Source organism: Etheostoma cragini, chromosome 3 (genome assembly GCF_013103735.1).
Source record: "Etheostoma cragini isolate CJK2018 chromosome 3, CSU_Ecrag_1.0, whole genome shotgun sequence".
In the NCBI taxonomy this organism is placed as follows: domain Eukaryota; kingdom Metazoa; phylum Chordata; class Actinopteri; order Perciformes; family Percidae; genus Etheostoma; species Etheostoma cragini.
The window spans coordinates 12,964,355-12,992,148 of record NC_048409.1 but is presented as its reverse complement, the minus strand read 5'-3'; the positions used below and the strand labels follow the sequence as shown (position 1 = coordinate 12,992,148).

Sequence of the window (27,794 nt, the reverse complement as noted above, 5' to 3'; positions counted from 1 at the left end):
CCATTATCAGCCAGGAGATGGATGGGCCTTGTAGGGCCGGCGGGGGCCACGCACGCACACAATTTAGATTCAATAAACTGGCAAAGCAAGACCCCCAATCTGATTTATCTCTTACACGCCGCCAATGCTTGCTGCTACGATGCTGATTCCCTATTACCACTCAGAGAAGGACTATTCATTGGATGTAAGGCACGGCAGTCAGAGAGACTTGTAAGGCCCCCGGGATGGCAGCAAAACAGATACAGCAGAGGGTTAATACGTTTACACACAGATAAGCAATTAAATCTAAGGCCGAGGTGAGTTATAGAGTTATTAAGGAGGGAATGGAGGGGGAGAAGGGAGGGACAGAGGGTGAGAAAAAGAAGGAGAGAATGTTATTCAGCAGAAGTGTGGTAGCTTAGGTCTTAGGCTGGTACAGTAAGTATTAGAAGTGAGGAAGGCTACCAAATTATAGAGTTTGGGAGGTGAGAGTACTACAACAACAGAAGAGCAGCAATCTTCCCACGTTGTTCAATAAACTCAATACAACTCTTACAAATTACCAATGCTGAAGACAGAGGTCAACACAACAGTTATCCACTTAGTCTCTGTGAGTATATATATTTATATATATATATATATATATATATATATATATATATATATATATATATATATATATATATATATATATATATATATATATGGGCATGTCTTCATGTCTAAATGTAAGTGGGTATGTGCTGGCGTAATAAGCATACCGGTATTCGTATCCACTGTATACCTGATTGTGAGTGCGCAGAACATCACATTTAACTGTGTGTGTTTGTGCATTTGTGTGAGCTGCGGTGATGTTAGCGTTGTTGGTAGTGGTGGGTGTCATTCCAGTCCAGCCGCCAATCAAAGTGAATCTGAATGTCAGCAGGAGAGGAGGCGTGATAAATCAGCCTCACACCCGACGACAAACAGAATATTAGAAGCAGCGCGGCGCCATTGGAAAAATGTCCCTTCCAATCAGCCGAGCAGTTTACAGTGAAGCTCAACAGCCGCCCCTCAGACCAACACTGAATACCAGAGAGACAGAGAAGACAACAAATAAATAAATAAGAGACAGACAGGTTGGAAGACAGACAAACAGACCTGCAAGCACGCTGACGAATAACAGCCTTGATAGGCAGAAAGACGAGACAAAGAAACAGAAGAACACAGTGGGGCAGAGAGGACAGACAGGTAGGCACACCAACTGACATTTAACATGCCTGACAGGTAAGACAAGACAGAGACACAGGTGGAAAGACAAAACTGCTGGGCAGACAGACTGACAACTGAATAGTTGGGATTATTCCATCCATTGCTGCAGGAACCATATTGTAACGCATACAACTGCCAAAGTGTTCTGTGAAGAAATTAAATATATTAAGACAAATTAGGCCCATCCCCATTAAGATGTTTAATGACTGATTTTTCATTTATACAGTATTACTGACAAATTATTAGATTATTTACATATTATACATTGCTTTTTTGGCACGCAACTTCAAACTAAGTGAATAAGTCAAAACTTCTGCTTATGTTAGTTGGCTGCCATGAGAATAGCATTTGACATCTTAACTAATGTATTTGAACATTGACGGTGACACCACAAATCCATCCAAGCATGATGAGTGCAAAGTCATAAACGAATGCCATTTAATGTCATAAACGTGTATTTCAGATGCTTTGACCGGCCTGTCGTGGTTTTAAGAAGGCTTCAAATGCCACAAAGAAATAATGGACTTCTTAAGAGAGACCCACTTTAAGTTGTCACCAAAGAGGGATTCAGAAGAATGGCCATAGCTATACCAACATGAAGCATACAATACCATGACGCAGCTTTCTTTTAACAAGGTTGCGAAACTAAACTTTACAATAAGTGTAAGGCAAATATGGATTTAAAGATGAAAGTGCTATGATTGGATTGACCAGGTAACTAGACAGCTGCAGCAGTCCACCAGCCTAATCAAACATATTCCAATGCATTTCTTTTCCAATATCATTTGGCCCCAGTGGACAAGATAGACAGGACGGATGTGATCCAGTAAATGATCAAATAAAGCTCAACTATGCAGCTCTACAGCACCGCCACTCCACCGATAAGAAGAACTTCAAATTATGATGAGTATTATTTTCCGCAGTCAGAAAGTTCAAAAATAATGGGGGATGATCGTTGGAGACAAGTTTGAGGTAAAAATGAAACACTTTGTACTGTACATTACTTACAGGTTCTATTAGTTAGTGAATTAGTTAGAAACTACCCAATCAATAACACTGCATCTGAACTGGATAAATGTTCCTTATCTGACCGGACCAGGGAATTGTACCAATACAGTAATTAATACAGTTAAACAGTATCTGATGGAGCAAATGTGATGATGTAGAAATGTACAGCAGGTGTGGCCAGGTGGGCCAGGGTTCGAATCCGACCTGTGATGATTTCCTGTGACAACCTGTGACAATTCATGTCTCCTCCCCCCCTCTCACCTAGTTGTCCTATCAAGTAAAGGCGGAAAAGACCAAAAATAATCCCAAATAATAATAAAAAAGAAAAGAAATGTACAGCAGGTGTACCGGTTGCATGGATCACGGGAAGAAGCAACATCGGGAGAAGCCACTAGGTGGCACAGCACACAGACAACACAAGCGTGAGGCTCCAGCCAGGGCTTAATATATGTTCAAAATGCAGGTGCCTGTGTGTTCGTACAGGCACTTTCATCCACACCTTGACACTGTAAAATATAGCTTGACTCGGGAATTATCACAAATAGGAATTGAGGGGCACAGACATAAAGTGCAACATTAATGATTTGAATGTTATTGCAATATGTGGCAGTAGAAACAAATTAAACCTTTCAAAAAGGCAAGCCTGCTTTACAGCAGCACTTCATGTTCGACATTGTGCAACTTGTATCCATTCTTATGAAAGTCTTCTGACAAAAAACAAGATAAAACACACAAAAGTACAAGAAGTACGGTTTATAAAAGTACGGTATATGAATCAGTATGTTTCAGCCATAAGAGTGAATTCCTTCAGGCAGAAGACAGAAGACCTGAACTCGAATGATCTTTATCACAGGCTGCCCTCTACATCTGTCATGAGGCTGATTTAACGACAACCCATGAAATATTTACAAACTAAACAATTAGAGAGAGATATCTTACAAAATCAATCAATTATTCATTGCCAATCGTCTGCAAAGCTTTTGTTTTGTTCCACGGCTATATTCTGATGCTGGGGGGTGCATCAATTAGTTAGCCTGTATTCCTGTGGTGTTATGGATGCTTCAGAGACGAGTGATTGTCTAAATGAAGGAGCCAGATGCAAGTTGCCAGTACTGCATGCTGACACAGTGTTGTGGTAGATTAGCTTGATAGAAACACTCTACAGTCAGAGGGACAATTTGGATCATTCATCTGAATGTGTGAAGAAATGAGACTTTCCCTAGCTACTATGTTAGAACCAACAATCCCAAACTCTGGAGCTTGCTTATGCAACTTTTATTCTATACATTTTTAAAAGGGGACTCTTAACTCTCGACACCTGGGCTCCGTGTTTGTATTTTCCTCCGAAGTGATCGTGCTGAGATTGCATCTGTCAAACTCAAAGAGGTGAGGAATTAAAAAGAGATTGATGTTATTTATAGGAAAAACAGGATGTAACTCTGTTCACAGTTCATTTTCTTTGCCAACTACAAACACAGATTCACAACAATTCAAATTCATATTATATATAAATATATTTCTCAGTAAAGGCAACATACGGTTGATTGGATGTAAACATCTTCCTCAGTGTTAACAGTGTATTACCGAATGTGGTCACGCGGGAAAAAATCTATTTAGAGCTGAAATGATTGGTCAACCAAAAATGAATCAGAGGAAATGCCCATAATTAATATGGAAAATGAGACAATTCGTTTTTTTTGTTGATAGTAAATCTCTGCGTTTTTTGCCAAAACAAGAAATTTGAAGCCATCACCTTGGACTCTGGGAACTTGTGAGCATTTTAAATTATTTTCAAACATTGTCCTAGACCATTGACTAATACAAATTATTCTGCTAATTTATTGTTAATACTTATATTAGTTAGCTGCTTACCTAATATGTTTAGATATTCTAGTGCTTCTTTAAGGGATAGTTCAGATTTGATTAACTACCATTGTATAAGGTCTATAATTTGTTTATTACCCACAGTAGATGGTGGTACTGCTGTGGATGGGGGTAGAACCTCAACGTATTTTAGCCATCTAAATAATAGAAATCCTATCATTTTAAGTGTACACTAAATTTACAATATTTTTACCTTGCCGTCAAACAGTGCTGCATAATGTTATGTGTGGGAACTGAAGCCGCCATTGATGCTCTCACCAAAGTCACCAGACTCCACTGAAAAATACTGTAATTTTACTTTGAAGAGTAGGCTACAGTAACAACTTGCAAGGTAAAATTCTTTTTTTTGTCAATGGACTCTGGTGACTTTGACAACAGCATTAAACGGCTTCAGTTCCCCCCATGTCAACTTAAACAGGGCTGTCTGATGTCAAGGTAAAGTTGGGAAATATTCTAAATATAGCTTACACTTGAAATTAAATAGATTTTTTTAGGTGACTAAAATATATTGAGCTGCTGCTCCCTGTCCACAGCAGTATATTACATAGCGTGTGCTCCTGTCTTTTTTTCCAAACTGGGGGTGTGCCGACCGCCATCTACTATAGGTCATACTGTACACTGACTATGGAAGAGCACCTCATCCCACCCCATTTCAAAACATCTCAACTATCCGTTTAAAGGCTAAGCATTTCCTATGTATTTTTGTGACTCCAGTTTCTAAAAGTAATGATTAATAACTAAAAGCTAATCCCCATAAAGATAACAAAAAAAACTAACTGACTAAAAATGTCTTGGTAGACCAAGACCCTAAAGACTAATTGGTCTACTACTTGACCAAGAGAGGACAGCCCAACTTTGAGCCCCATATTGTCTTGTGTGTAGCAATCCAATTAGGCAGCTTCCTTTAGGTTGTTGACCTGATTTATTAATCAATTTAAAATTAGAATGAAGAATTAGGAAGATCAGTACAATAATCCTTAGCTCATGTTCCAAACCCCTCTGCACCACACGTCGCTCAGCTTCAGACAACACACTCCGGTCTGAGTCTTATTTTCTTTGGAAAAAACCTTGCATAGGAGGTCTAGGGTTAAGAACAGGTTTCAAGTGGGGCTATAAGCAGCTGAGCAGTGGGGCCTTCGCAATGCATGTGGGTGGCTCGGGCATAGCACCCCAACCTACCCTTCAGACCCAAGGGCGAAAGTGTATCCCCTGACTCTGTGTGCTCAGAGAGATGGAGCTAAGGACCCGGAACCTGGAGAGGAAAATTGCAGAAAAGATTGGGAAGAGCAGAGGCCTCCAGCGGTCAGGGAGATCTGAGAGGGAGTTTACTCTGACGCCCTGCCATAGGCTGCTCACACAAACCCACCCACACCTGAGGAACACAGGCGGATGTCCACAACTTTACATAAGGCATAAGAGCACCTCACAAACACATGAGCCTGAGGGGTAAAGTATAGCCAGCAACAAAGCCTCTATAACGCAGCCCAGGTCAAACAAAGTTCAACGCAAAAACCTCACTGTAAATTACAGCATATGTATCATATGTAAATGCCCTTGCCTTTTACGGTATTAGATTAAAATGTTACATTAAAGTATGTGCTAGCAGTACAATTAGTAATTTAATTGGTCTGGTCGGAGGGTGGGCATGCCTTTTAGATAAATACAGAAGTCGTGTCATGAGAACTTTACTGAGATGAGTGGATAAGTGCATAACAGAGGTCTTGAGAGGGCAATCAGACCAAATTCATAATGCAGGGATCACATGGTAAAATATTAAGCATCCTGGGGCCTCGGAATGACACCTCACCCTCAACTTCAACCTTGTCATGTCTCCACATGCCAACGTCTCTTTCTTATGCATCTTTATTCTTTTCTATATTTCCTTTATGTCCTTCTTTTCTCCTCGGTTATCTTTTGCTAAACCCTCTCCTGCTTCTTTGCTTTTCTATCTTGTAAACTTTGAACAGGCTTGTGAGCTAGGTGCCAGAGATACCAAGTTTACGGAGAAATTCCTTTAGAATGTTAAAAAAATAAGTTCAGCCTATGCGTGTTTCTGAGAAAAGAAAAGAAAAAGGGCCCACTACAGTAGTGTATTTACAATGGAGGGCCAACTATTCATGGGATCAGGTGTGAAAGGGGTACACAATAAGTTTGCATCCTGCATGTTAATGTCACAGAATAATCTGTTACCATACGCTTTGGACTGGTGACAACTTTGTTTGTGTCATTCAAACAGCAAATAAATAGCTGTCTCTTGTCTTGGGACCAGAAGAAGACAAACCAAATTCGATTGTTGGAGCAATACATTGTTGGTAAATGTCCTCAGACATTCATGTATACTACATTGTATTTATTGTATCTGGGATAATGTTAACCATGTTTTTGGTGAATTGTATTCATGTTGCATTGTTTTGTGAAGAACTTTTGCGTTGTCTACTGCTACTGCTGCCGGCAATAAGACGAGTGCTTTGGGATGTCTACAAATCACAACACCAAAAAGAAATACAAAATTTAATGATCAAACAAGGTACTGTCTCCAAACGTACCCCAATTATAACTTGTCTCCGACTAATTGTACTACAGCACTTACTTTTAAAACGTCCCAAAGCACTCGTCTTACTGCCGGTAGCAATAGCAACAGAGAGCAGAAGCCAGCAGGCAAGTGTTATTTAAATAAACTCCTGGTGTACTAACAAACTTTCCAATCAATCGTTTTATGAGTACATAACCTAGTTGTACTACTGTAGAAGTTTTGTATCATTTCAGGCATTATTAGTGGGGTAATTTACGAGATACAACCGTTGTTCCATTAGCGCCTGCTTTAAGCTAATCAGCTTATGACGCTAACTCACCCAATGTTCTACCCAGGTGAAAAACGCTTTGGGGGGGGGTGTTTGGCTTGAGGTCGTGGTGCAAAGGATCCTAGGGAGAAATTACTCTGAACCATCACTTTAAAGGCTCTGACACACCAACCCAACAGCTGACCAGCGACAGAAAAGACAGTGGGTCTAACCGCTGAAGCTGTTGCTTCATAATTTGGGCAACTTTTCTGGAATTTGTACAGGAATTTGTTATTGTTCAGTGTAGCATTTCACCCAATACAACATGGAGTTGTACATTTTAAGGCCACACATTACATACTTAAAGTAATGCTTACATTCTTCTATTCATGTGATAAAATGCATCCATTGCCACTATGGTATTACCGTAGCACTGATACAGAGATTTTTGGGTGGGTGCATATGCCAGCACCAGCAGTACCTCCGGGAGTGTGACGATTCATGTAAATACAAGAACATGTACACTCTGCAAAACTCTAACACAGAACATCTGGCTTTACTATCACAAAACAATTTTTGCCGTTATGAACCGCAAAAATAAGGTTAGATTCAGCCAACATTCGCTGTATTTGCTTGAAACCTTTTCACAATTTTACAATTAGAAAAATACCATGACCAATACTTTGACAACTTTGACCAAGTACTTCACTTTTGAAACAAACTAATCCAATTTAGAAAGACATTAAAAATCAAATCGTATAAGTATTATATATTTTTAAGTAAAAATAATTGTTATAAGCACTCCCTTAATTACCACAACTTTCTTTTTCTGAATAACTACTTGAAGCTACTGACCATTGAAGAAATGCTCATATTTACTTTTTTTATTTTAATACTTTCTGTGCCTACCTATTACTCCAAAACCAAACTAGAAGGTTTCAAATTCCATCATTATTTTCCAGAAAAGTTGGCCAAATTATAGCCTGCAATAATCAAACTGTGTGATCCTGGTAAGAAGTTGTACATGTGCTGCTATTTCAGAGCAGAAATATTTGTGTGTTTGTGTGTGTGTGTGTGTGTGTGTGTGTGTGTGTGTGTGTGTGTGTGTGTGTGTGTATCTGCTCATCTATTCCAGAGTGAACGCACTTGAGCGTGTTGTTGAATGGTAGAGAATAGGCTCTGGCTCCCCCGCTGAAAGCCTGTTGGATGCCATTGTGATGGCACACCACTGAGTGTGTGTGTGTCATGTGTGTGTAGTGGTGGTGGTGGTGGTGGGAGAGATGGGGCTAAATCTATCAGGACCCCCGCACATGAAAGGTAAACTAGAGCCGCTAATCGCAGTGCTGACACAAGAAGGTTCAGGAGGGCGGCCACTTAGAAAAGAAAGGCAGGAGAGCTGGGACCCTGGCAGCGTCAATAGGGCTCAGCGCAACTGACCACATTATAGCAACATACACACACTGCAGAACAGACACAAAAACATGGTGGTCCCTGCCTGCTCTTTGGTGTGGACTTCACGAATGGTGGGTCGTGTGTGTGTGTGTGTGTGTGTGTGTGTATTCATTTTCTTTGATATGTTATTACAAATTCTGTAAAGACAGCCTAACATAACAGACAATGTTTTTAAATTTTTTTTTTTGAATTTCTTTTCTTTTTCGAAGAAAAAATGAATATGTGATTGAACTCCAAAATTACACACTCCGAGGGATAAGGTGACTATCGCTGGGCCTGATAACAAGGCTCAGAAGAACATCACATGCAGGTGAGAGCGAAGAAATAAATAAAGCAAAGCATTACAAAATTAATACAATTTCGGGGACATATTTGGCAATTAGCGCTAAAATGTCAGCTCATGAGAAAAGATGAAAGAAACAGAGAGACCGAATGCATGAGAGAGGGAGAGGGCAGGCTGAGAGTGGCACCAGGGAAATGGGGGAAACGAGGGAGACGGCCTGGCCGCAGGAGGAGTTGAAGCGCAGGGTGGAGAAAGAGTGAGGAAGATTGGGCAAATGACAGCCCCCCCCCCCCCCCCCCCCCCCCCCCCCCCTCGAAGGGAGTGTTGTACACTCCCTTCTCTCTTTCCTCTTTCACATCTCTTAATGCTTATTTTCATCACTTTGCTTAAAATATTGATAATCAATTAGCACTACGTCTGTTTTGCTACAGAATCTGTGTCACGGTCTATCACTCTGTCAGAGCCAATTCGCCGCTCATTCAAAGTTCATTTTTCCTTGGCGGCTCTGTGCCTTTGGAGGAGTCATTACGCGGGGAACATAGCCCGGGGTGCAATCACCTATTCTCTTTCATTACTGGGGAGATGGAGAAGGTGAGAGAGATTATTAGAACTTTGGAATGATCACAAAGCTCCACGCCGCCTGTCAGATCCCCCCTACGTGTAATTCATCTGGCCTCACTACCCCCCCCCCCCCCCCCCCCCCCCCCCCACCCCCCGCCCTCCTCTCCCTCATCCCTCCTCCCCCAGCCTCAGCCAGGGGTTTGGCCACAGACATTATTCATGAACATCTGCAGCGCGCTGAATATTCCACAGCCTCCGCCGTGATGAAAAGGGAACTGCCCCTTTGACTTGAAAATTAACATGCCGGCACAGAGATTATGGACGCGTCGTTTCATTCCAAGCCGAGCTGGACCACGTGGAGCCAGGCCGAGCTGACGGTACAGGCTGGGCTGAGAACAGGAGAGGGGCAGAATTTCTTGTAATTGTGAGGTGTTTATTTCAAAGCAATGGTGCATAAACACAAACGGTCACACATCCTTATTACTAATGGAGCTGTGATATGGTTGTATTAGTGGTGGACTTCCAACAAGTATTCAACTCCCGCAGTATCCATTATGTTGAAGGTAGGATTTCAGAGACATAATCTGCAAATAAGTGCTCTGACTAATGTGAGAAGAGCCAGGCTAAAACAACTATTATTAATTAATTAAGATTATTTTTTGGGGGTTTTCCCGTTATTTGATAGTAACAATGGAGCCCGACTAATAAAAGATTTGTGATATCCAATATGCTGTATATTTTTTTTTTAAAGTATCCAGAAACACTTAAGAAAACATAAACAGATTTCCCTAACATTACTTAGTTGTAGTTATTATGAGTTCTCACTAAAATAATATGATAAGAATTTGTTTTATTGCCACAACAGAATGGAGGAACATCAAAACCTATTAAACTTCTGATAAATAAAATGTATAAAAATACAAACTTAAGAACTAAAACACAATAACCCCCAAAAAAAGAAAAAAAACTGTGTTGCCAACAGGGACGCTCTGGAGTTTCATCTGGTGGACAAACTATGCAACGTCAACACTCATAACATGGTTGATCGTCCAATTATATATAGTTGTTAATATTACTGATTCTGATGATCAAATATAAAAAAAAAATGGTATTGCCATTATGAATGGCAATAGACATAGTTTGGGAAATGCCTAATATTGGCCCATAATATCGGCCCGGCGACATATTGGTCGGGCTCTAGTGGATAGACCGTAAAGGGGGAGAGAAAGAGAAAGAGAGAGATGACACTCAGCAAATGGCCGCAGAACCCGGGCCGCTGAAAAGGACTTGGCCTACATGGGGCGCACGCTCTTACTGGGTGAGCTAGAGGTCGTCACCTAAAACAATTCTTTGTCTGTACTGTACATGGTAACACAAGGCTTTTCGTAATGCCACAGTTGCTGCTGCAACTAATTTTTATTTGAATTAGCAAAACAGTTGGGAGACTAACTTCCTGTCGACCGACTGATTGATCATTCCTTGCAGCTTTATTTTAAAGACTGGAGGCAAACCTGGAGCGGAGCTAAAATGTTTCCCGTAAACATCTCATTGCACCCTCTCACCTCTGTGCATCTATCTCTTTCATTCTCTCCTGGGCGTCTCTACATGAAAGGCCAGCCAGAGAATGGAGACTCTTCCTCTCGCACACCAGGAGCACCACTGCTGGAGAGACGCCAAGCATCCTCCCTCTCCCCCTCTCTCTCTATTACTCTCTCTATCTCATGTATAGGTGTTCTGTCCCTGGCCAACCTCCCTGTGTTGTCATAGCCACACAGTGGACCATGACGTGCCTCACAGAGAATTAATAATATCTATATAGGAAGTGTAATTAGCGCCTTGTTGAGAAGCAATTATTAAAAGTGATTGAAATTATTAAAAATATGGTCCTTATTTTCCTAGTTTTTGCCAAATGACAATCTGTTTAATATATTTAAACTGTGCCTTTTAGTAAGACTAACTGCTTCACGTACTTCTGGATTGCAAGAGGTAAATTTAAGCAAAACACCATTTATACACAGTTATAAGACTATTATGAGTTCTTCCAGGTGTCTCAAGCTTGCATAATGTGTGGTCTAAAATACGTTTACCTTCCAAGAGTTAACTGGACCATTCACATTTAAAAATGCTATTTCACAAATACTGCTAACAATTTCAAATCAACCTCCTCACAATTATCAAAAATCCATATACTACATATGTGGATGCAGGACACCATGGAAACAGAAATAAAAGCAGACAGACATGCTGTTTAGAGAGAAACATGGGGAGCAGTTAGAGGGTTCTGACACGGCAGAAGCGGGACTTTGCGCCGCCTCTTGTTGATTGTAAATGGCAGCGCAAGTTTATTCTGGCAGTTGGAGCAAAAATGGAGTCTGACAGCTTTGTCAGGGAGTTTGAGCGGCTCCGTGGCAGGGCACGAATCGGGATGATTTCATCCCTTTCATCTCCAAATCGCCGATGTACACTCGGGGAAACCTCAAAAAACACTACAAAAAAAAATAATAATAATAAGGGGAAAATAAAAACCAGTCTGCCATAGGTTCGGGATGACAAGTGATTTTTTTTCTCGAAACACTTGTCAAAATGGATCAGAGCAATAAAAAGATGAGCAAAGAATCTGAAAAATGGCAGACTAAAGTCTTTAAAGAGCTGGATGCAGAACAAACATCAGGGGACGTTAAGGAGATGATAGCACTCTCTCCAAAAGACACCAATATTGATAATCCTAGCACTCGGCCCCACCTTTCCTCTTGTTATCCTTCTTTGTAATTTATTTTACAACACATTCCTGCATTACAACCCACACAAGCTCTTGACCTCTGTGATTCCTAACTGCAGCCTCTAAAGACAAGTGTGGGCATTGCTGCAACCTTTGCCAAGATATGAGAGTTCTATTATAACTGACCTCAATATATGGCAGCAACTTTACGTGCACTCCCAGCCTCTTTATGTTCTTTTTTTCTATTTCATAAACAGTCTTTTGTTCAAACTCTTCACTTTTTCTTAGGGAGAGTCTGAGAAGCGACAGCTCAGAAACGTGAAGACGAGTCTATAGCCTGTGTTTGAGAGGAGGGATTGACGGAATAAAGGAAGCTTTACTAGCACTGCTTTGCACTGTTCCACTCCCATAGGTTTATCCCTGTGATCCCTTCTACCTCTATCTACTTGCCTCGTTTTGATTTTCTTTTTCAATTTACAGGATTTGTTTCTGTGTGCCTGACAGCGAGGAGGATGAGGTATAAAATTAATCTTTATCCCGGTTTTGTTGTGTTTCCTCCTCCTTGACAATGCATGTCAGTAATTAGCCGGCCAGTTTGGTTTCAGGCTTTTCAGTGGGTGCCTCCGTTTGCCAACTTTCGCCTTTTGTTTTTGCCACACAATACCGCCCACTCGCCCTCGTTGTCTCTCTCCCTCTCTCTCCTCTCTGCTCCCCGCCTCACACCCACACAGGGCGTTACACAAGCTATCCAAATGTGCTTCGCTTTAAAACCCCATTACTTAGCCCCTGTTGTTTCGTTCAACACAATTAAAAGAACAGGCCCTTCATGAGAATTCAGAGAGCTTCGCTCATTCACTCCCGCCCTCCTCTCCTTCGCTCTCTCTTCTTCTGTGGTTCAGCGTTGGCCGAGGAGTTACTGTGAACAGGCCAGCTTAGTTCCCCTAATTCCCTAGGTTTTGTTTGCATATAGGCTTAGTTTGGTTTCATTTGAAACTACTCAATGCCATGGCTCATCCCCTGGCTGTAACCAGACCAGTGAGCAACTTTAAAGATCGGCCAGCCAAATGGAAATGGGGAAGTCCACACACCCACCCACACACACACGCAGCTAAAGAACCCAACAAGGTTAAAGGGCACCGGCATTGTTATCTCTCTAAGTACTGACACACTTCAAAAGGGTGAAAAACTTGAAGGCTTTTCCAGTAATGACTACCCGGTTGGGTTTTGGCAGAAAGTCTGCTGCTAATTTCAAGCACTGGCCTTCCACACAAGCGTTTAAGCCCTGCAGGATGGGCTTAGTTCAAAAGAAAGTCCGGTAAATGAGAGACAAGGTTTCTGGTCAGTAGTGACCACAAGGTTGCTGTCAGGTAAGTTTAAAGAGAGAATGGACATGTCTAATTTCAGAGAATTATCCCTCAAGTGGAAAATAACCAAATGTCTCATGTGGGAGTTATGCAACAACTATTGCATGCAGAACTGTAACGATCACTCGCTCATAAATACATACAATTTACACTTATAAATTAATCATCAACAGAAAACTATCATGCAACTATTTTGATTATGATTAACCATTTCAGTCATTTTTTTAAGCAGAAATACCAAACATTCCCTTCTCCAATGTGATGATTTGCTGCTTTTTCTTCCTATTTCATAATAAACTTACAAGCAAAACTACAAATACTACAGAAAACAAGCAATGGGAAGATGTCACTTTGGGCTATTGTTACATTTTTCACTGTCTTCTGACATTTCTTATACCACACAACTATATAATAGAGAATGTTCTCAGTAGATTATTCGATAGTGAAAATAATCATTTGCTGAAGCCTGAAAGTCTGCCAAACTATTTTACTGAATCTCTTCTGGCACGATCATTTCTGGCATCTAACATCTTGGTTAAGTTTAACTTAATTTATTGTGCTTTATTTAAAAATCTAAATTATCTTCCAACCGCATCCATTACAATTGGAAGGCAATAGATGAATCACTTTCTAACTAAATGGAGACAGCTGGTCAGAACTGTGATGTAACACTGAGGGACAAATATCCATTATTAAAGATTTGACTTTGCATTAACAGGGGACAGTTTTCAAACCATGAATATCTTATGTGATTAGGTTTAATATTTATTTAGCACAAATTAAAAAAACAATCAACTTAATGCTTGGTCATTATGCTTCCAGTTAAATGGTTTAATGGAGTTATGTCATGAAATTAACTAACAGGCTGAGACACACACAGGCCTGTATTTAGCAAGTGGTCTCCGCCTTTGTTTCAAAGTGGAAAGGAGGTCAACACTGTCCACCAAATGACGAGTATGAGTCTGTGGGGGACGTCTCAGGCTGTAGACAGCTCCTTAATTCACACTGGACATTCGCATTGCCAGACACAGCGCTGCGGAGTAAGGTCTGGCTACACCACACATACATTCTGGGATAGGAGAAGCGGAAAAAAACCAACGCTGGGGGTTGTTTGCATTTCTAAAAAACAATCACGATTGTCTCCGGACGCAGCGACGGTGGCTCTGCAAAATAGCCTCGGGAAGGAAATTGTTTCGGTGGAACTTTTGCTACCCGCATAAGAAAACGCCACATACAATACTAAATGAGGTTCACACAATTCAGTAACGTCAGCTATATAAATTAGCTGGAAACATGGTTAAATGTAATTTTCTCCTACCAGTGTATCGCCAGGTGTATTATGTTCACGCCTTGAACATATTCTTTGTAAATCTTTACAATCGTTCCCCAAAAGAACAAAGCAGACCAGCCTTGTTGCACAATCCAAATTGTCTTCAAAACTTGCCAGTGTGCGGCTTAGATGGGTGTATTATAATAGAGGCATGCTAGCTCGTCAGGCTTTATCCTGGAAATGTACTTCGGTTGATCCAGACTACACCGGACAAGACTTTTAACAACAAACATGCATTATTGCTCTGATGTGCATCAGGAAACTGTACGTGTGTCCGACAGTGAGCCCAACAAACAGCAGCAAAAAGAAAACACAATCATTTAAATATTCTCCAAGAATGGTGAGTGGAATCAAATGTATTCAAAGACCTATCATTAACATTCCTAATCAGACATTTGAGACCTTTATTCCAGAGTTGCATCACAGTTCACAAACCAAGTTAATTAACTCAACCCCTGACACCCACCAAAATCAATGTTACTACAGCGTGCTCAACAGCCAATATGAGATACAGCGTTGCTTCGTGCAATACTTGTGGCTGTAATTCTCCTCACTGGTTGCGAGGTCTTAATGTGGTTATAAAATCAAGGTTTAACTCATTTGTACTGAATAGCTAATAGCACTCATCAGAGAGGACACCAACAATGGCTTGTATTAATCATTTGACTATTAGCAATCAGGCCACGCTGCTCAAGCCAACCACTTTATCAAGATAATTAATAAAAACAACCCTTTCTTAATAGGATAATATCAGATCTATATATTAATTTGATGAATTATGCATAAGAGCTGGAATTAATGGAATTGTTGGGTCTTTGTAAATTATAGTATGGTCTAGACCTACTCTATCTGTAAAGTGTCCTGAGATAACTCTTATGATTTGACACTATAAAATCATTTTTAATTGAATTGTTTGGGGTAGGATTATGATTGCTGTGACTGTTAATTTTCAAATTGAACCAACTGGTGTAGCTGTAGGAGAAAAGGCCGTGAGACAGACAGACACACAGACAGACACACACATGTTTGTGTTCATGTGTTCGTGTAATCCTCTGTGTGAGCTGAAATTGATCTTTCTTTCAGTCAGATAGGGGCACAAAAAAAATATATACTAATTACATCAGCCCTGAAAAGAAATCATTGATCAATAGCATTATGGGAAATTAAACTGCCCCCAAAACTGGATCAAAGTGAATCAAGTGGCTTAGCAGTTTCTTTGGGGCTCTGCAGACGGGTGACAGGATTATCACCCCTGGACACACACCCATACACACCTCATTAAAATGATACAGTAGTATGTTACATGACTTATATGATGCACACACACATGATTTGGTTGTTCACAGTTGCATACAAAACCTTATCTGACAACTTTGGCCAACATGAGCCTCATCAATCAATGCCAAACCCTTCAAACCCCTAACTGTGTGTTTCACAAGCTCTATTATAACAATTATTTCAACAAAATGTTCTAAACAAAAATAAAAATTGTATAAAGCAGTCCTGGCCTAATGTGAGTGGGCCTCATGTCCAGGACCTGTGGAGGGGTCCACTGGGGGAATGAATAAAAGATAGGGGCCCCTGCTGGTTCATCTGGCCATCTATTGGTGCCCCGAGACCGCCCTAATCTGTTTCCCCGTCCCACCAGCACCACCACTGGCCCCTAGGGCTCCCGGCCTGCTTCTAGGGGACCCCTTCATGTGTAATTAACAGTTCCCAAGCTGCAACACAGACACAAACATACAAAGACAAAATATGGTGCTTTTCAGAGCGTTTGATTATGATTTCACATGGCATGCAATTTTTCCCATATTAACTCGATAAAGACATGTAAGCTGAAGTACATTTGCCATGAACTGAGCTTGTTGTGATCATTACTGATGCTTTTTTTAGTCACATTATTAAAAGGAAATTTGAAGCATGTATACACCTTAATCCAACTACTAGAGTAACAAATGAGGTTGAATACTGGAGGGAAAATTGTTTTAATATAATATGGAGGGGGAATCCAGGAGACCAACTTTAAACAACAACCAATGAACAACTTAACTGCTCTGGTTTAGGGTTATAATGCCTCGTTTGTGCTTGTGTGAGCAGCACCGTATTTTGAAAGGGAAAATATGCTGTCTGGCTTAAAAACGGATCCAATCAGCTGCAAAATGATTCTGGCCAATGCCAAACGACAACGACAAATGCAACTAACCAAAGTGAATGCATGCCGTACCTCAGTAGACCACAATGAGCTAAATGGCATTTGCGGTATGGCTTTGTGAGGAAAATGAAAACCCCAAAAATGTGAACCTAAATTTAAAGTCCTTTGGCAAAACCAGTTAGGTACAATCCTCGCACTATGGTGGATCCAATAAAGTCATTTTCATCACAACTCAGTTGGTATAAATACAGCAAACACTTGGTTTGTGACTTAACAAAACAAAATAAAAAGGTTTTTACTTTAAAAAACAGTTTGCGTTCTGTATCAAAACACAATATTTGGATGCAATCACCAGTAAACAAAACAACCTACAGGTACACAGTTCTTGCAGTTGAAGTCAGTTGCTTAGTGAAAGCTATAAAACTCTACAAAGGCAGAGAGCAGCACTCACTAAGCCCCAGCAAGCTGCCACTTAGTACAAAGTTAGCTACATCAACTCCACTTGTACTTACATTGTGCCCCAATCTACTTACATTGGCAAATCCAGGGCTTACATTACCCTGAAACGAGCAGCGGATATTGGCAGAATGGGCTTACCCAGGCATTGTTTTTACTGGGATTTTCTGAAGGAATTTTCTGGCCTGCTGTTTAAGTAGAAAATATTGAGGACAAAAATAAAGTAGTTGTTGTTGGCCTCCTTCTTCAGGAGAAGGAGTTCAGGGGAATTTAGGGGGGTGTTAAGATGATTTGTAGGCCTTTTCTCATATCAGATCATCTGAAATGTGAGTGATTACAACGGTAATCAGCTGCAAGCCGACACTGGCACAGTCTGTGTTTAGGAGATAAAGGGCGAGAGACAGAGTTAAGAATGAAGAGAGAGAGAGAGACAACAGAAAAAGGGAGGAGAAGAAGACGAAGGTGGCAGATTATTTCTCTATATTATCACATACCAGGATGGCCATTCTCCCTCTTTTTCAGCTTTTCTCTCTCTTACACTCTTTCTATTCAGAGATCTATTTGAGCTTGGCCAAACAAATAGCTGACACTGCCTCATCAAAGCTGTGGATTGGAAGTCCGGGCCAAGTGGGGCTGTTGACAAGTGAGGGCAGTGAAAGCAGAGGAGGAGAGGAAAGAGCAATACAGAAAGAGAGACAACAGAAATCCCTGCTGTAATTCCCCAAACTGTAATCCACTGGGTTTAATGGTGCGTGTGTGTGTGTGTGTGTGTGTGTGGATTATACATTTATCATCAATGCTCATCATTGCTCTCATACTAGTGTGTGTGTGTGTGTGTGTGTGTGTGTGTAGAAAAGCCAGCTTCTATAGACAGCCCAACAATGACGGGTGAGGGATTAAAACCCTCGCTCTCTATCATATAACCACATATCCTGGCCAATTTAGAATAACTACGAGCTTATTCTCTGCGGCTGATCCCACCGATTAGTCCTGATCTGGAGACACCCCCCAACACACACACACACACACACACCTCTCTACCACTTATTAAACACGCTGTACATTTTGTCAAAATTGAGAATTCCCTTGTTAGTGTGTCACAACTCATCGGTTTCACACTGTTAGTGAACTGGTCCCAGCAGGAGTAAGATGTTTTTAAGTACATAAACCCTATCAAGTCAAGGTCAGAGGTCATACCTGGTTCTATAAAAATCCTGGCAGGTTTTAACGCTGAATGGGGATTTAAAGGTTTGTCACGATTAGAAACAAGATTACACATCTAATTCGCTACTGCAGCTCAACTAATCTCAGATAGATTCCACGTCGATCAAATACAGATACATGGAGAGATGTGTTTCTGTTATTTTACCTACCCTTACTAAAAATAAATTCCACACAATGGAAACACCTGTCAGTAACAAATTACAATTCAACAGCACCACAAACTACATCCTCCAAAATGATCATAAACTTGATGATCACCACCGCTCTAAACAGTTTGAAAACAAACATTGTAAGCCTCCTGACGTTGTGTTAGACTGTTCAGTCCAGCCAGGTCTATCTAATGAACTGGCAACTAAGTGTTCATTTTGTGGGAAAAACAAACATTTATCTCTGAAATAAAAACTGTACTATACCCCTGATCGGATGTTTCAGGGCAGAACGCCCCTTAACCTTGGTATCTTTGAGACACCGATAGAAATTGTTAATGTATAGCGTGTTGCCGTTCTTAATTGCATGACCGCAAAGTAATTAAGACTCTCTGATCATTTAAGCATTATTTTAGCATTAGGCTGCATTCAGACAGGCAGTAGCACTGTGTAAAACAAAACGCCTGTCATTGATTTGAATGAGGCTCCTGCCAACGTAGAGGAATCGGGCAAGAAACAAAAATGCATAACCTGGCTCAACCTTTATCTCCACGCAACTGTTCATTCCTGGTAGATTACTTTGTAAGATGAAAACCGTATTTCTACTGTTTACCTCCCGATTGCCACAACAAAGGATGACTCTCCAGAGCAGCAAAACCTTACTCATGCTTTCACAATGTCTGATCGGCCTTCATATTTTGTCAACCTAACCTAATCTATTCTACACTCGAAAACTGGTCTTGCTTAGTTGTATTTTATCATCTCACTGGCATCTGAAACAAGACACGCCACCAAACGCAGTAGTTTTTTAGTCTAAATGGCAACTTGCTCCTTTTTACTGTAGACTTAATTATTAAATAAACTGGAAAGTCATGAAAGGGACTGTACTCGATATTCAGAGCATTACTATAGCAGTTAACAAATATTCGCTATGTAAAGATATATATATATATATATATATATATATATATACATACATACATATGTTTTGACATCCTGTCCCGCCCGCCTGCATGTTAATGCCTTACAAAGCCGCAGTATTTGACGGGTTGGGGAACTGTCAGAGCCGTGTGGAGGCAATCCCAGACCACTTTTCTTACAGCCCTTTTACATTCTATCGTAAAAGCATTTGACGTGATATAAATTACCTCTTTGAGTGTTGCACATTATACAAGTTTTGTCCTGCTTACTTACAATTACTGGGAAGGAATACTGCTGCACATCTAAGTCTGACAGATCCATTGGAGATTTTAAACAGAAGTTAAAAAACTGTTTATAATATTATAGTCAATTAATGCAAAATGCTGTATTGAATAAATCCCTGAATAAGGTCATTTAGACAAACATTTTTGAAATAAGCAATCCAGCAGTACACAAGACAGTTATTCACTTATATTAAAGATGAACTCCCCTTGACATTTAAAAAGCTTTACTGAGTAGTTCAACAGACAACCCATGGTCGTTGTAACCGTTCAGGTATGCGACTGTCACTATTACTGCTAGGCCACTTGTGGAGCCTGGATCTGGCCTCTAGATACCGAAAATGTGTCCACAAAGCCACAGATCAAGACAGGTTTATTCTGAGTATGAACAGAGCTGATCGCATCAATCTCTGTGGTGGAGTCTGCAGCCTGGATTGGCTTTGGATTCGTCCATTGGATCTAAGACGACATGAATCAAACTGAGAGAGACAGATTAGCCTTTGGTAACAAGAAATAATGTTCAAGACATCAGAAAAACATACTTTTACTATCAGCAGACACAGGCCCGGACATCTTTCTTTTAAGCTGACACGCACTAATTCATGGTGCACAGACGCTCACACAAATGTACATTTGCTGAACATGTGTCCTGCAGATGTAGTAGCTATGAAAAAGGTTCTGTTTTCTGTGTGTATATGAGCAAGAGAGTGAGTGAGGGAAACATGTAGAGACAAGAAATACCTGAAGAATCCAAATATATGAGCAGAAGAAAGAAGGGAAATTAAATGAACATTAATTCTCCCACAGCAATTCCCTACTTCTCAGCGTGAGGAGATGAAAGAGGGGCAATGTACTTTCTGATATTTATTTCTCCTTAAATACACAGCTGGAGTTCTGGTCTGGGAGACAGGGCCCTGGTTGGGAGGAGACGGGTACCCAGGGGCCCCTTATTGCCAGGTTTACTAATTAGGCAGAAATATGCAACATTGAGCCAATGGTGGATTAATTAACTGTTTATTTCTCTTCACTCCTCTATTGGCAACAGTAGGATTGGTCTGAAGGATGCAGGAAGAGGAAGAAAGTGTTGGGTGCGGCATTTAGGACAAATCAGACGTGTGTGTGTGTGTGTGTGTGTGTGTGTGTGTGTGTGTGTGTGTGTGTGTGTGTGTGTGTGTGTCCCCTATTGTAAATAATGTGGCCGTGCTGCCCTTTTGAATGAGCGTGGGTGGATGTCTCTGTCATCAGCCCACTGCGCCACACAGACGACGGTTGTTTAAGTTGTTATGTCTGTGAGTGTGGCTAGCGCATGCAATGCCAAGACTGAATGAAAACGACACGAAGGGACAGTGTATGGAAGAGAGACCTTTGAAGACAGGAAAAATAAGCACTAAGAATACGGTGTGTGTTGGGGTTAAGTGACGACACAGAATCACATCTAATAGAGATTCCAGCTCTCTAGCGACACTGCGCTAGTAGTCAAACTAAAAAAGAGTAAAACTTGCAGTGAAGGTATGAATACTTAATAATTAAGTTAATCATGGACGGAAATCACCTCCTCCGACAGACTAGGTAGTCAGTGTGAATGTTAAAGTTATTCATGAAACACTAGTGTGAAATTGGTGATTACGCAGACTTTGTTAAAAAAAAAAAAAAAAAAACATTCCCGATTTTGTCCAACCTCCACAGTCTGGATGTGAAGCTGCTGTGAAACTTGCACAGCAGCTGCTCGGCAACTTTACTTGTTTGCTTCGGATTTTAAATCAACACTTGCATTTTTCTTCTCTATTCTTCATCAGATTAAAACCACAATTTAATTATACTCATAAAATTGCAAAAGTGGAATTTCACCCAGCAAACATACAGACTATCCATCTAGCAAGAGTTCCAGTATTCACGGACGGTCTGTTACTGTCTAACCTGTATCTTAACGGCAATTGCTGACACAGGATTTCTTGGAATACATTTTTTGTCAAAAAGCCATTAAAAAGTACAGTAAAGGTGGCTCGTTCACTTCCGCCAACAGGACGGACTCATCATATACTGTAAGCCTAAAAACTGAGAAAAGAAGCGGGAGAGACAGAAGCATGTAACAGCAGGGAGAGCAGAGGACTAAAAAGCTGTGTGTGTGCATGTGTGTGTGTGTGTGTGTGTGAGAGAGGGTAACAGCGCAATCTGTACAAAATTAGGACTCCATTAGAAGTTTGAAACAACTCATGACTTCCATCTGTTGCTGAGACCTGGAACGTGAGATTGGAGACGACAGGTGTCTAAATGTTTATCAGCCGCGCTGCGTTTATTTCTGTGTCTCTGAGTTAGAAGGAAAAATGACCAACACTAATCTAATTCAAACTAACATTCACTTTGAAATGTTGCCGGTGTGGCAGGAATAAAAACACATGCTGTTCAAAACCATTGCAGGCAGTACAGCATGTGCCTTGGCATGTACAATTTAACTCCTTAGCCCCATGAGAATACACACAAATCAAAGCACTTGCGTGCACGTGCACACATGTTTAATAGAAGAAAAAAAAAAAAGAAGAGATACTTTTTGATTCCCGGGGGGGGGGGGGGGGACGACGACTTCTAATAACATTCAATTGTACATACCGTAGAGCCCAAAACAGGAACAAAGTGTGTAGCTGATGTTTCAACCATAGAATGTCAATATCAATATGTCTTTAGTATTGTAATATTGCAGGTAGTTTGCAAACGAAACCAAATGCCAAATTAATGACTTACATAATCAATGTTCATTGAAAGTAAAACAATAGATTAGAAAATGTGTACAAATGTAGAAAATGATGTCAGGTGGTCGGCCCCACTGTGTTCTATCAGTTCTGCAGTTTGAGAGAGACAGTCAGTAGTATAAGAAAGTTGTATAATAAACTGCTCTTTTTATTTTTTTATTTATGAGACATTTATACTAAACATAAAATTAGGTAAAGTCAAGCGAGATTAATTTATTTTTTTTATTTAAAAACTGAATTACGCAAAATGTCAGTATCTACACTAAACCTAATGCAACGCGGTAATCTTGTGGCAAACGGGTGTCCTGGAGACACCTACTGTAGCTGGAACTACCACAGAGGTGTACTTTGTCATGGTCTCAAGTTGCATCTTCTTTCTGTTAGTAGCAACTTAACAGCAACAGCAACTTAACTTTGTGGCCGGGTATGCTCAGTTGGTGGAGCAGGCGCACACATATAGAGGCTTACTCCTCAGCGCAGCGGCCGCAGGTTCAACTCTGACCTGCGGCCCTTTGCTGCATGTTGTTCCACCTTCTCTTCCCCCTTTCATGTCTTTAGCTCTCCTGTGGGAAAAAAAGGCATAAAAATGCCCCAAAAAATATCTAACAGGAGAGGTACAAGTATTCAATGACAGACTGTCTGGGAATTAAACAAAGAGATCAACAGCTAATGATTAAACTGTTCTTGGGTCAGGACTTAAACACTAATGCCCCCGACAATCAACTCCTTTCTCGTCATCTGAAATTATTTAATCAGTATCTGCTGCAAGATATCCGCCTGTGCCTGTACGTGATTAAATCAACCAGGTACTGTATATCATAATCCTCACCTGTTGAACCAACGTATTAACCCTACCTTCTCCTAACCTGTGAGTCCGCCTCATTCCCCCGATCCACCTCCACATTTTACCCCCTGGGGGATGCGATCGCTCACTGTTGAGGTATTTTACAGACTTGTTGCCAATTTGTTGCTTTCCAGTGGAAAAAGTAAATGTAATAATGAGGGGGAGAAATTCCTTAAACATGTGTGTGAAATACTTTTCAAGTGCGAGAGGAAGATTCATTGGAATGTTCATACGGCGCATAATCATGCCTCCGTCTGCTCAGCCTGCAATGGCATAAAACATTTAATCTGGGATGAACACTTTGTCGCTTTCTCTCTCTCTCTCTTACCCTCTCCTTCTAAATGGCCCCCCCACTATTCTCTATCTTCCTTTCGGTTTCTCTGCATCTCTCTCTGCGACTGCCAGAAACCACAATCATAAAATTATTAAAATGCTGTTTGGCTGCCATTAATCAGTGGTGGTGATAAATCCTTGTGTGGGAAGTGACAGAGCATTAGTCACATACCTCTTGGCCTCACCAGACAGAGAATAATGAGCCACGAGCCGGACCGGGTCAATCATAAACTCATCAAATGCGTCATTTAATTTCTTCATTTAGACAAACACAATTTGTTTATGGGAAAGATATCAGGTGTTGTGGAATGAGAAACGGCGCTGAAACGCTGGTACATTAATCAAGGCTTGATTACACGCGACTCTGCGGTTGTTTATCCTAATTTCATTCATTTCCATCAACAAAGCAAACACAGACGAACACAGCCATTAGTGATGGTTGGGGATGGCACAATTACAGCCGCGTATTAAATAAAGTGATGATGAATGGTCCAATACAAACTAAAACAAAGGGGGTTTTATTACTTCAATTCCATCCCAGCCATCGCCTTCCTGTGTGTGTGTCTATGGAGCCTCGCTGGTGTGAAAGAAGAGAGAGAAAAAAGGAGGAAAAAGAGGACGTTTCAACTTTATTACTAGAGGAGGCCAGATGATGAAAGAAAAGGGAAAATATATAGAAAAATAAAAACTTTGAGAGAAGTGACTCCATTGAAATGACAGTTGGTTATATATTTTAGCAAAAGACAGCATTGTACATGAAAACTTCTGTTACGGTTACATTTCTAATTAAAATCAGTGGGTTAGCTTGTTAGAAACGCATCTTAACCCGTGATTTACCTACATACACACAGACTTTACACACACAAACACTTGATGCAAGTCAGCAGGCGGGCTAAAGAACTGCACCGGGGAATTTGCCTTTTTCTCCATACCGCTGACTTTTAGCCATAACAAACATCCAACGCTGCGTTAATTATAGCAACGAAATGAACCATGTCTAATTGCATAATGTGACATTTATTTCTTCTTTTAGCTTCATGTGTACTACATCCAGGGAACCTTAAAGTAGTAGTTGAACACGTTGGGAAATTCACTTGTTTGCATTCCTGGCTAACAAATAGTCTGGCACATAACGGCCTGTAAAACAACACAGCAACGTTTTTACTCGTAGTTTTCTGTACAGATTATTAAAAGAGATAAAGGCATGTTAATCGGATTTTGTTGCATTTGGACGGAGACAGGCTAGCTGATGAGAGTGGTCTCCGTCCAACTCTCAGCAAGAATGTAAACAAGCATATTTCCCAAAATGTTGAAATATTTCTTTAAGGCTCTGGGGGGTGCATGATTTCATCGCATTTTTCTGATATAAATATTTTGATATTGTGATAAGTTGTTTTATCATGTGAGTGGGATAGTGTCTATTTTCTGAGTGTTGTCTACAGTATACAGAGAGAGAGAACCAGAGGCAAGCTACCTGTGTTTACTATTTAGACCCATGTAAGGTCAAAACCACTTGGCATTTTTAAACTGCCCTGTTGAGATTTCTTTTAAACAAACAAAAGTTATGTTTACATTTACATAACTATGACATTAACACGATTAACCGGGATTACACTTTTTAATCGTTTGACAGCGCTAATATTTATACATCACTGACACGTTAACATTTATTCAGTGTCTCAGAGCGGGCGCAAAAGATCACAAAACTCAAGATTTAGATTGGATACATGTCCGGAATTTTCAATGCTTTCCATTTGTTACAGAAAGAGCGGTGATAAAACACAGCGTGTACAAGCCAGGGGGGGCAGTTCGCTTTCCTGGAGAAAAGAAAGGACTTTCACCCGCGGAAATGCGTGTTCCTTGGGCGTGTTTCAATCCAAACCAAATATCTTTCCTAAACTTAACTGTCATCACCGCACAACACCCACTTTTTTTTCGCCCAAACTTAACCATAATGTTACAAAGCTCCATATTGTTGTGTAACTCAACTACCAACTGCCGCTGATACGATGGAGCTCTGTAGCCGGTGTCACAGCTTTTCAAGTTCTTCCACTCCTCCAGAAGCCATAACCGTCTCTATCAACTGCTTTTAAAATGCTCCGTTCATGTGAACATAAAACTGATTTTAACACGACCCATTCACATCAACAGGAAATTGTGTTACCTGTGTCTTTTTTTTTACGGCAACTCTCCCTGGAGATTTATCAGCCTACTTTAGGTAACAACGACACAAAAAGTGGATTTCAGACTGTTATTGTTATGGTTAAACTTTGCAAATAACCTGTGGTACACATGTATTCTGAATAGTGGGTTTCAGATCAATGGATCAACTATGGTCCATTACATCACTAGTGTCTTGCACAAGGACACGTTATCATGCTGTTAGGAGGAGCAGGGACTCAAACCACCAACCTTGCAATTTTGCCACTCTAACCTCTGATCTACTGTCGTGCTCCGTCCATTGTACAATTAAATCAAGCATTCCTCCATTCTTCACATGAAGCACTTCAAGCAATCACAGGTGTCTTGGCCACATCCTTCATCCCATTTGTCTGTATTTACTTCTACCGTTCCCTGTGACTCAATCATCCATTGATGTAGCACAGCAGCAGAGCCGCACATTAAGGTATCATGGACCTGGGCTTCTTTAAAAACAGTTTAAAATACTAGGACTTTATTAGTCGAAATGTTGTATATAGTGAAAAAACAACTTGTGATACAGATTTAAACAGCGTTAGTTTAGCCAAAATGAGTCAGCGTCACAAACCGGGAGATATTTAATTTGTAGACTAAGTAACACCAAACAAACCTTGGAGTCGTTGTTGCCCTTAAGAGTACTACAACCCATCAACTGAATCACCTGAAGAGCCATCAGAAGAATCCAGTGTGATGACTGTACGAAGGCCAAGGTTGCTGCGGCAACCCATCCTCGTCCATCTACAACAGGAACGCTGAACATCCATCCATTTTCTATACTTTTTTTTCTCCTATTCAGGGTCGTAGGGAAGGCTGGGGCTTGTCCCAGCATGCATTGGGTGAAAGGCAGAAAAACGGTCTGCCAGTCTAATACAGCATATAGAGCAGCATTCACAGCTATGAGGAATTTGGGATTTCCAATTCCCCTCACCTGAATGAAAATTCAGCACAGGTAATCTCCGTTTGACTTAAAACCCAGTGGATGCACCAGTGATGAGTCATGTGTGTCCTATGAAAGGGAATTCATATTTGGAATTCAACAACTCTTGAAATTTGCTTTCACTTTAACATTAAAATGTGCTTTTCCTGTCGATCTATGTCAAAAAGCCAAAATATTAAATCTACTCTGATTCAATGTAGTGTCGCAATAAAGCATGAAAACACATAAGCACTGTTAAGTCCCTCTGAATTTTTGATATCAAATTACTGATTTTAATCATGATTAATAACCATGACCGCAGTATTAGGCAAGATGCAATTTAATTGTTGGCATTATTGTGCAGCCCTGGCCTTAACATGAAGAATAGTCTGTCAGAGGGTAGACATGATTACAAATCATGAAGACAGGGATGCCCAGGTCTACACATAGTCTAATCCAGGGCCAATCAGACAGCTACATCCATTGAGAGCTGGTCTAAACCTAAAAAACCAGATGTCAGAGGACAACTTGAGTCCCATATCTTCTGTCTTTCACTTGTAAAAGTGTCCAAGCAATGACATTTTTATACCTTCCACTTGATGAGAATTCAATATTACTGTTCACAGTATACACTGTCTTTACTCTCTCCTTCTCCTCGCTCACTCTGCATTGTTTGTGTTCAGCATCCCTCTCCACCCCCTCCCGAAAAGCTCTGAGCGCTTGCCAGCGGTCCAAGGTAATTAAATTACTGAGCAAAGTTTACTTAACAGTAAATGGTTAGCAAAATTTAAGGTGATTGCAAATTTGCTTTCATTCCACTTCAATGGCAGGCCTGTCTAAGGCTCGTGTGCAAATAATTAGCAAATACATTTGCATCAAAATCATTTATACCATATGTTTCAAAATTATGGAAAGTAGCAAATTAAAAATATTCCTTTTCTGTTATGGAAATGTATAAATGTTG

At 40.6% G+C, this 27,794-nt stretch overlaps 1 protein-coding gene and 1 long non-coding RNA gene across 2 annotated transcripts in view; both read right to left on the bottom strand.

The window, feature by feature from the left end:
- Nucleotides 1-27,794, bottom strand: part of rsrc1 (arginine/serine-rich coiled-coil 1) — a 110,722-nt gene that overhangs the window by 25,081 nt on the left and 57,847 nt on the right. The window lies entirely within an intron of this gene.
- On the bottom strand, nucleotides 15,056-25,839 carry LOC117941895. Its single transcript, XR_004655999.1, has 3 exons — nucleotides 25,749-25,839; nucleotides 18,247-18,252; nucleotides 15,056-15,066 (listed from the first exon to the last, which is right to left on the bottom strand). It is a non-coding gene; the product is annotated as an uncharacterized LOC117941895 (long non-coding RNA).